Source organism: Vanellus vanellus (genome assembly GCF_965231255.1).
Source record: "Vanellus vanellus genome assembly, chromosome: 14".
NCBI classification, from domain to species: Eukaryota; Metazoa; Chordata; class Aves; order Charadriiformes; family Charadriidae; genus Vanellus; species Vanellus vanellus.
The window spans coordinates 3,566,942-3,576,643 of record NC_138919.1 but is presented as its reverse complement, the minus strand read 5'-3'; positions in this window follow the sequence as shown (position 1 = coordinate 3,576,643).

Below are 9,702 nucleotides of genomic sequence, written 5' to 3'. Positions count from 1 at the left end.
GCACTGTCATAGCCATGGTGAACGATGGGTGGCTGAAGTCACTCCGATAAACACTGTCAAATCCTAGAAGCAAATTACATTTACAACAGCTTCTATATTCATTAATATCACTACAGCAGGTCTCATAAATTTTCCAGCAAACCAGTGATTATGGCTAATGGGAAGGAGGCCAGTGGCTCAGTGCCCAGAGTAGCTTGGGAATCCTGGGCTCCCTCACAACTCGTGCTGGGACCAGGAAGGAGCAGCATCAAGTCCTGCCTGACCACAGTCCCACGATGCCACAATGCTGAACAGCTCAACAAGCCTGGGAGAGCCATGGGCCTGCAAAGCATCCAAAACTGGTAGGCTTGATCCAGGTTTATTTTTCCTAAGCCAGGTAGTGGGATCCTGTGCCAGCACCCTGCTGCCTGAGCTACGTCCTCACACACAGAAGCTGAGGTTTGGCAAAAGGTCTGGGGAAAAAAAGCCCTTCTTGTCCCCAAAATATCACACAACTACAGCGGGCTAGTCTGGCAGACCTCCAATTATGTGAGCACAGGTTTGGAAGGGTCAGGGTTAAACTTATACACAGAGTTTAGAGCTTATTTTACAGCCGTAGAGTCCCTGCTCAGTTTGAAACCTGTGTGCTGTCCCCCAAGGTACTTACAATGCCCTCCACCCTGCCCCTTTTCACATGGGGGCCTGGTCCTCCCCAGGGGGCACAGAGATGCTCTCTCCCTGCAGTCAGCTGAGCAAAGAGGTGACTGCACAGCCGTTTGGCCTGTGGTGCACATTTTTTGCACACCTCAGAAAATATCTGCTAGCTAATCCAAGAGTGCACCTGGAAAGTCCCCAGCCTTGGCCTGCTGTGTGCACAGCTCGTAGGGGGTCCCTGACATAAGGGATTTTCCTGCACGCACCACAGTGAGGACCAAGCAATTTTGATGGCACTGGCATGGTTGAAGACACAAAGTTTGGAGCTTTTTTGTTTTGTTTTGTTTTGTGTTTTTTGTTGTGTTTTTTTGTTTTGTTTTGTTTTGTTTTTTTTTTTACTTAGTTTCCTGTGGTCTGCAAATGCAGTGCCATTTAGATATCTGTCCTGAGCTTTGGAAACACAAGTCCCAGAGGCACTAGCTGTGTAAAATGCCGATCAGGAGAGACAGATTCTTTAACCCACAGCTTTTTTGCTAGTGTAGCCCACTACGCCAGTGCCAGTGGCTCATTTCTTTCTCATCATGGAACATCTCCATATCCCAGGTCTATGGCTGCAATCCCATGTCACTTCTCCCACAACCCTCTGTGCCAGCATCCTCTCCTTTCCCCATAGTTCTGAAACCCTCTGACCTTCCTCCCAGAAGTCACCAAAATAGTTTCTTTCCATTTTTAGAGGCCAGCCAGGCTCAAAACCCATTGCAGGGGCAGTTTCTCCTGGCAGCAGAGACCCAGGTGCTGAAGTCAGAGCATGAAGCTAGACCCTGGGAGCACCTCACCATGCCATGGGAGATGATTCTTCTTGAACGAGACTATGGGAGCGTGCTGGCATGGGAGCTCAGCTTCTCTTGTTCCTGATCACACTGAATCCTGGGTACATACATTATCCCAAAATAGTGGGATCAGCCATGTGCATGGTCTTCTCCTGGGAAAGGGCAGACAAACAGCACACTGCAGGATGACAGGGCAGAACAGAGGAGTTACTCACAGAAGCATTTCCTTTCACATGATCACTCAGTTTATCTTTGATTAAAGCAGAGGAGTTTTTTTAACTGTAACCAGTCAGCCTGGGAAAATAGTATGGCAGTTCTAACTGTCCAGCTAACTGCTTGTTGAAAGCATCCACGAGGGCTCATCTAACCCACAGAAATTGCTCCAGACAGACAGCACCGACTCCAAAAATGTATTATACAACATCTAATTTCTAACCTTCTTAGTAGAAAAAAAAAAATAAATTCAATTCCAATAGGAACTGGCTTGTAATGAATTTAGTGATGCCTGTGTGAGGTGTGTAAATAGCGGGTGTAAATAACACCTTGGCTACTTGGCTGTAGGTCACTGTAGCAAATGCATCAAGCTATTGTACTTCCCTCACAAACCTGTCATCACACACACCACCCCAGCTGGCAAATCCTCTGCTATTTTTTTTCCTTCCCAGATGTTTCAATCTCCAGTTTGAAGCTGACATCTGGAGAAGTGATGCAGAAATGCTACACATCAGCAGGCCAAATATGGGATATGCTATGGAAATTAAAATGTAGTGACAGAACAAAATTAATGGACTTTCAGATGCAAGTCAATAAGTGATATAGTGCCTGTCAATGGTTTCCTAATGCAAAAACAGGCAAGAAACCTTGTTATACTGAGGCACCCCCCAGGAGGGACGTGACATCTGGCCAGACAGAGTTTCTGAAAAAAGGCATTCTCTGAAATCTGACTCCCCCCACTTAGTCAACATCTCTCCAGTACCCCTCCTGCTCGTCACTCCCACATCCTTGCTAAGCCCCCCGAGTCCTCTTCCATCTTTTCACCCTTTGTAGCCATTTCTGCCAAGACAAAAGTACATCTGAAACACCTCCTCCATGGTATTTTGGGGTGTTAGCCATCTCAAGAGAGGAGACTGCAGGCAAAGTGGCTTATAGAGGGGCATGGCAGATGGGGTTCTATCTGTGGGTCTCTCAGCATCTGTCTCAGCAGCTGGACAAAAAGCACAAAGGCAAGGAGGGTAGAAAGACCTCCTTTAAGGAAAAGGTTCACAAAGAAAGGCTCATCATAGTCCCTCAGGGAACAGGGAACTGCTTTTTGAGCAGTGGGCAGAAAGAGAAGACTTTATCTGTACTCATCAGGCTTGTGAGAGATGAACACTTCTGCTAGAGCAGCAGTTATCTTTTTGGTGAAATCATGAAGGAAATCATTGTTGTTGGGACTATTGCAGCAAAAGACCAGCAAAATTGTGTGGTTCGAGCTGGGAAAAGTGGTAATTGTATCTGACAGCAGCAATGAACTGCTTGATCCTTAAGTCATGCAAAAAAATTACTGAAGGATTTCAGTGGAACATGAGCTCTGGAGGTCTCCAGTCCAACCTCCTTCTCCAAGTAGGTCTGGCTGCAAAGCTAGAGAAAGTTGATCAGCACCTTGCCCAGCTGAGTTTTGAAAATTTCTGAGGATGGAGGTCCCACCACCTTTTTGGGTACTGTCCCAGGGCTGTACCATGGTCATGGCGCACGGGAACCAGAGTTTCCCTTGTCACTACCTGTGGCTTCCTGCCCTTACAGGGTCCTTGTAACTCCCATAAGCAGCACAAGATGCAATTTGATCCCCCTCCATCAGCTCCTCCGGGGTGACCAAAGCCACTGTCTCAGCCATCGCAGCAGCTGGACTCTCCATTCTGCCCTTGTTTCTCTCGTACCAGTTGGCGTACTGTCCAGAAAGGTGGCCAGAAAAGTGAACCAAATATGTTGGCCATATTAAGGAACTTTTCAACATTATTTTTTTTCTCTGTAGACATGCAGAGGAATTCTCCAGCAGCTCAGACCAAAAAAGAAAACCTCAAACCCCAACTCTAGTCATTTTATTTACACAAAGAGGAACACAGAAATTCTGACTTACTCCAAAGTATCTTTGGTTACCCTGTATCGCTACAAATTTGTTAAGAGTAGAAGTGGCTAACCCACAATCCCACTGAGGACACAATTGCAAGTTTTAATTGAAGTAATATCACAACCCACAAAACATGGCAAGTCACAGCTCCTGCTGCACTTTCAGAAATACATCATCAGAGGAAAAACACAGATAAGTAGGAAAAAGCCATCAGCTAAGCAAATGTGATAAATTTTCAGGAAGTAGGAAGAAATAAATTGGGAGCTTAGCTATTTTGAAAGTAATTTGTATTTTTTCAGTGAATATTTATATTGGCTCCATGTTCCTATCTTTCCAGTCAAAATTCTGTTTCTCACCATGTGACGATGCATTTTAGCATCAGGCCAAAAGGGATCCATATTCCAGCTAAAGCAACATTGACGTGCACGTTGTACACACATAACTTGCCTTCAGTAAGGCTGCCTGGAGAAAGGCAAGAAAGTTTCAGAACATTGCAACCAGATGTCTATCCCAACCAGCTCCTAGACTAGAAAGTGAAACAAGCCTCTGACAGGCAGCAGTCCGCAGCAGGGGAAAGAGGGGTTCCTACTTGGAAAGAGAGCACAGTTTACAGTCCCCTATGGGAATGTATATATTCTACTATGAGAATACAACCTGCTCCTGATTTCAGTTCTTGCATGTCCTCTTTGGCCACCCATGACAGCAGAAGGGCAAGCAGATGGGGCAAAACCAGTTTCAGCAGTGAGTTAAGCCTGCTGCTTCGTGAGTGTTAAGACCTTTGGCTGACGTAGACGTGCTCTGAGGGATTGCTGATTTCAGGATAATCACCCCCAAACTGTACAAGAATGACAGGAGGACTTGCCTAAGCAATAGTGTTGCTTGGCAGAGAAGGTGTCTTGGATTCAAACTCAGTTATCTAGTCCAGGTCATTTGAAAGTTGGTTGTAGAAGGGCTTGGAGGTCCTGCAAGAGCTGTAGCCTAATCACCACCTTTGCCCAATTTCAGGAGCCATTGCTCAGCAGAGAGGACTCCTTAAGCACTTGATTTACTTGAAAGCCTGATAAAAAATACATAGAGATCCAGCTTATACAGCCAAAAAGGGTTCCTGGTTAGTTTGGAGGAATAATTACCACAAACAGAGTAAGATCCCTTAGCAAAGGGAGTAATTTTTCATTATCAATTAAATCTATACTGGGGTTTTCCCAACATAATTTTATTGGTCAGGGTATGATCTTTTTTTTTTTTTTTTTTTAAATGCCTAAAGTAAAAGCCCCAACAAAGCTGCAACACAGACCTATCTTGACTGAAGCAGTGGGAAAGGACAGAGATGTTAAAAATGAGTGAGCACTGCAGAAAGCATTAGTGATTTACATGCAAAAGCAAACTTTACCTATACTGTATTTATGTCCCCAGACCATTTTCTTTCCCTGGGAATATCTGAGTTCCCATCTCTTCAAAAGAAGGAGTTTGTTTTCAGTGGCAGTTCTTGGAACTGGAACACTAAGTCCGATGCCAACTGAAAAATTGATATGCAGTGGGTGCACTCCGCTGCTTTCCAGTTACTTGAATTCTCACCCCGGAGCTCAGGTTGCCTGAATTTTTCTGGGAAATCCTGCAGCAGCAAATAATCACATCCAACCCAAGGGATTTGTTTGAAGACAGATCTGAGAGTTCAAGAACCCTTTTTTTTTTTTTTTTTAAATGGGACCTCAGACAGAAACTGGAGAGCTGTCGTGTTTAAGTTGCTCTTTGAGCAGTGGAACAAAGCACAGTTTCCAAGGCTCCTGTGTCCCATTTCCCTTCCTTTCCACAATAACCTCTGTCTCCTCTTGTCCTCCCAAGGACCTCGTAATTCCCCCCACCACCATACACCATCCATCTGTGTCCCATAAGCAGCATGCCCTGGCTGGCCAGTGCATCTGTGCTGATTACCTAGAACACTTCAACAGTGTAGGGAATTGCTGAGCACATTCTTGTTTCTTTTTGTAAGGAGGGACAGGATTCCAGATCTTTCCCCTCTACCTAGAAACTGGGTTTTATAAAATCTACAGGAACTCAGCCTGCATATTCAAAAGGGAAGGAGATAGATTTATAGACAATGTGAGTGCATAAATTTTCTTACCCTGGGAAAGAAGATTAAACAGGAAACGTAACAGCAATTTTAGTTACAGTAACTAAACTTGAAACACAAACCCCAGGAGAGGGGATCTCTGTCTCTTGTTCTGGCTTGTGAGCCCTAAGATGAGCCTCCCTCTTGCAGCATTTATAATCATTCTTTTAATCTATGAGGACATGCAAGATGGAGTTACAAATCACTAGGAGTATAATTAACTTGCAGTGAATGCAGAGCTAATCTTTTTGTTGCCAGCACTGTTACACAGGCAGTAAAGCTTCTCTCAGATGGGGTCCTACGTGCCAACGGTTCTGGTCAATGATTATCACTTGCAAAAAGCTTGTGACATACTCCCTCCAGTCACCTGTTTACATCCCAAATGTTCTCAAGTTCTGCTATTTCAAGCTTAACTCTTGTGACCTTAGTCAATGATATTCAATCCAAGCCTCCTTACCATATCCTGCAAGGCAAACAACTTCAGGTCAGTTTTAGTAACCAGTGCTATGTCATGCCTGTGGCCAATGACTCTAAATATGCCCACGCCCATGTATTTCCTAAATTTGGATGTCTGTGATAGCAAACAACAGGGTCTGGGTGGGCAGTACTGTTTCACTGAAGAAGATTTGGGGCATTTTTGCTCTTTGAGCATTTCTCTCACCTTCTGAGCATTGCCTGGATGAATCTGGATTTATTAGAAGAGATAGCTAAGCAGGATAAGCAAAACAATTGTGACTCCTGCAGAATGTCTCTAAGAGCCGGATGAGTCAGATAACAGATCCACCGAGCAGAAGATATCTACCTCCAACGGCGGCCAATTGCAAAAGCTTAGAGACAGTAGAAAACCAGGTTAAGTATAGAGTCATATTTCTCCTAAATACTCCACCAGACCCAGTGGTTTGTGGCTCAGGGACTTCCCGAGTTAGAGGTGGTGTGTCTGTGTTTAATAGCTTAGACAGACTTTTCTTCCTGGTATTTGTTCAAAAGGTTCTTGAACCCCTACAATGCTTTAGTACCCACAGTGTCCCATGGAAATAAGCTTGTCAGTCTATGTGTGAATTGTCTCTTTCTTTTTTGATTCTGCCACTTTCCAAACCACTTCCTTTCCTTTTCAGTCTTTGTCCACCCTCTCCATGCCAAGTTTTCTACTGATCCTCTAGGACAGGGAGTGACTGGGTCCCATTCAGGACATAATTTCTGGTCTCCTTTGGAAAATGCTTTGCTGTTTTCCAAGGGGAGCTGGTCAGTAGGTGACCAGTCTTTATCCCAGTACACTCACACAACAGAAGCATCACCTTTGCAAAGTTCCCTGTGGCAGTTACCAGTATATAACAAAATGACCCCCAGCAGCTCTACTGTATTTGCAAAGGGCATAGGATTACTCCTGCAAAAACAAATGACCATTATCAGCTTAACTGCATCCTAATTTGAACATTTTTCATCTGTTACGAGATGTCAGTGGAGCTTATCTGAACTACTGGTAGCAGCTGGCGCATTGACATTGCACAGGATGCAGAAAACCTGTTATTCCTCAGTGCGTTACCCTGACCTCAGCTTTGCTGATGCACCTCATTTGTGCCTGCTTCTCCTCTTACTGCTCTAGGCTATACATGTCAAAGGAGATCTGTTTTTCTGTCTGGAGAGTATGGACATGGTAGCAGCAGCACATGGAAGATATGTTAACCTCAATCAGTTCAGGAAGCTGGTTTAAGCACAGCTCTGCAAGTTATTGCACTGGTACAGTGGAGGGGAAACTGCTCTGAAGGAGAGAGGTAAGAATAAGTGGCAGGAGGCAAACAGCCAGTGGAATTTCTTAAATTGGCTTTTTCCCTGCATCCAGCGCATTCTGAGCTCTCAGCAGAGGGGCAGTGCTGGAGGTGGCTAATAGCTCTTAGGTTTGCAATGCTCGGACTCTACATAAACGCACACACACATACATATATAAACACGCAAATCCCCCCCCCACTCTCATGTATGCTTTTTTTCTGTTCTGATTGATTTATCAGGCATACTTGCAGTATATATCAAGACTCCTCTTGATTTAGGGAACACTGAATAAACTGTCTTTAACACCTTCAGAAAAGAAACTACCGTGTTTACAAAAGCTTGGCTGATGACTTGGGGTGGCTCCATCTCACGCCTCCCAATCTCCTACTAGTTCAGCCAAGGCTTTGGTCTCCAGCTTCCCACTGTTCCTGCCCCGTGCAGCTGGCAGAGACCCCAGGCACAGCTGTCCTCATGGCACCAACAAAACCAGTTTCACTGGGGATACCACGCAAGCTACCAGTCCTGCAGACATACTGGGCAGAGCCCACCAGCCCAGCAGTCTGCCCTGATCACTTGGGTTTTGCATTTGTTTCTCTGCACTGAGCAATCTGTAAAGCCAAGCATTTCTGTCTTGTCAGAGAATAAAAATGTCTTGCATACAAAATAAGAAACTCAGTAGAATCCATTAATTACTAAATAGGACTTGCCTGCCCTCTCCGGTCCAGAGCTGAGGCTCCCAGGAGGTCTGTTAATTTACTGTTTTCCCATTACATGCAGTATACTCATTGGGATTCTTTGCACCCTGAATGCAAAGCAGGTGGAATGGTATCCACCATGGATGTCACCAAATTTAGAATAAAACATACACATCTGCTTACATAACGAGTTGAATGGGCTTGGTTTACAGAACCAGACATTTGATCTGTGGCTCAGCTTGGGTGTGGGAGATACCAAAGTAGCTACAAGCACCTCTCCCTTCTAGTAGCCGGTTAGTTCTGGTGCTAATTTGAGGGCTGTGTGTACCTCGAACAGACGCTGATTGGAAATAGCTCTGAATAAGACACACTGGCAGTTGAGGATAAGTAGGAAGCAGCAGCCAAGACTGGATGTCAGCAGAGGCCAAGAGTGGATGTCATAAAAACCCTGTGCTGTTTGGGGTGTTTTCATCCACAGGAATTCTTCAATAGTTGGCTCATGAAATGTTGCAGCTGTCTTGCAAATGCTGGCAAGAGCGGCGTGGCCATGTGAAGAGGCCAGGCAATGGCCATCAGTGGGGAACTGACTCCATGTCTCTTCCTAACTGGACAGTGGAGGTTTTCAGGAGATACCGCTGAAGCTTATTTGGTACCTTACACTAAGAAAATTTGAAAATCTGTCCCTTCTGCTTTACTCTGCTTCTATGCTGTCCTCACTCTAAAAGGATGGTAAGTCAGCAGTCTGCATATCCTGGAAGCTGTAGGGGACCACTCTGCAAACACAGTTTCTGCTCCAAGAAAAGCCCAGCGCACTGTATGCATGCAGTTTGCCACAGACCCCAGGATCTCCAAAAGCCAGATTTTCTAACCACAGATTCCAAGTTGCTCCTCTCACATAACAAAAAAAAAAAAAAAAAAAAGGTTTTGCCCAGTAGGGGAGGGAAACTTTAATCTTCCCAAACAGATCAGCTTTTACAGGAGGCTATTTTAGGTATTGATTCTGTAACAGTGAAGTTATTGGGCAAATGAAGAACATGGCATATGCTGTAGCTTGGAGCAATTCGCATTCCTCAGGTGCTAAAAGTTTTAAATACTTCCTCTGGGCATGAAATAGATCTGCTGTCAAAGAAGCCAGCATTCCTGACAGTGCCTGTCCCACAGACTCCCACAGGAGAAAGTCAGTAGAGCTGAACTAGTCTGACCCCAGGAAATACTTCCCACATCTGTCATTCTTGCTTAGTTTCTCCTTTAATTTTCAGAATTTGCTGAAATGCCAGTTTGATCTTTGGTTATCTTCCTTTTCATGCACTTTCTTGGTCTTCCTTTCTTATATTAATACCACATTAGAGATGGGATGTGAACCATGCAAGCCAGGATGTCCAAGATGCTCTTTCAGAGACACTCACTCAGTCAACATTGTTAGTGATTTTTAAAAACTTCTCTTGTCATCTTTGCTAATAACACAAATGGCTGATTTCAGACTGGAGCTGAATACATTCATGCAGCCAGCAGGTAATACCTCTTCAGTGAATCCTAACTCTTGTGAGCTCATATTTGTCC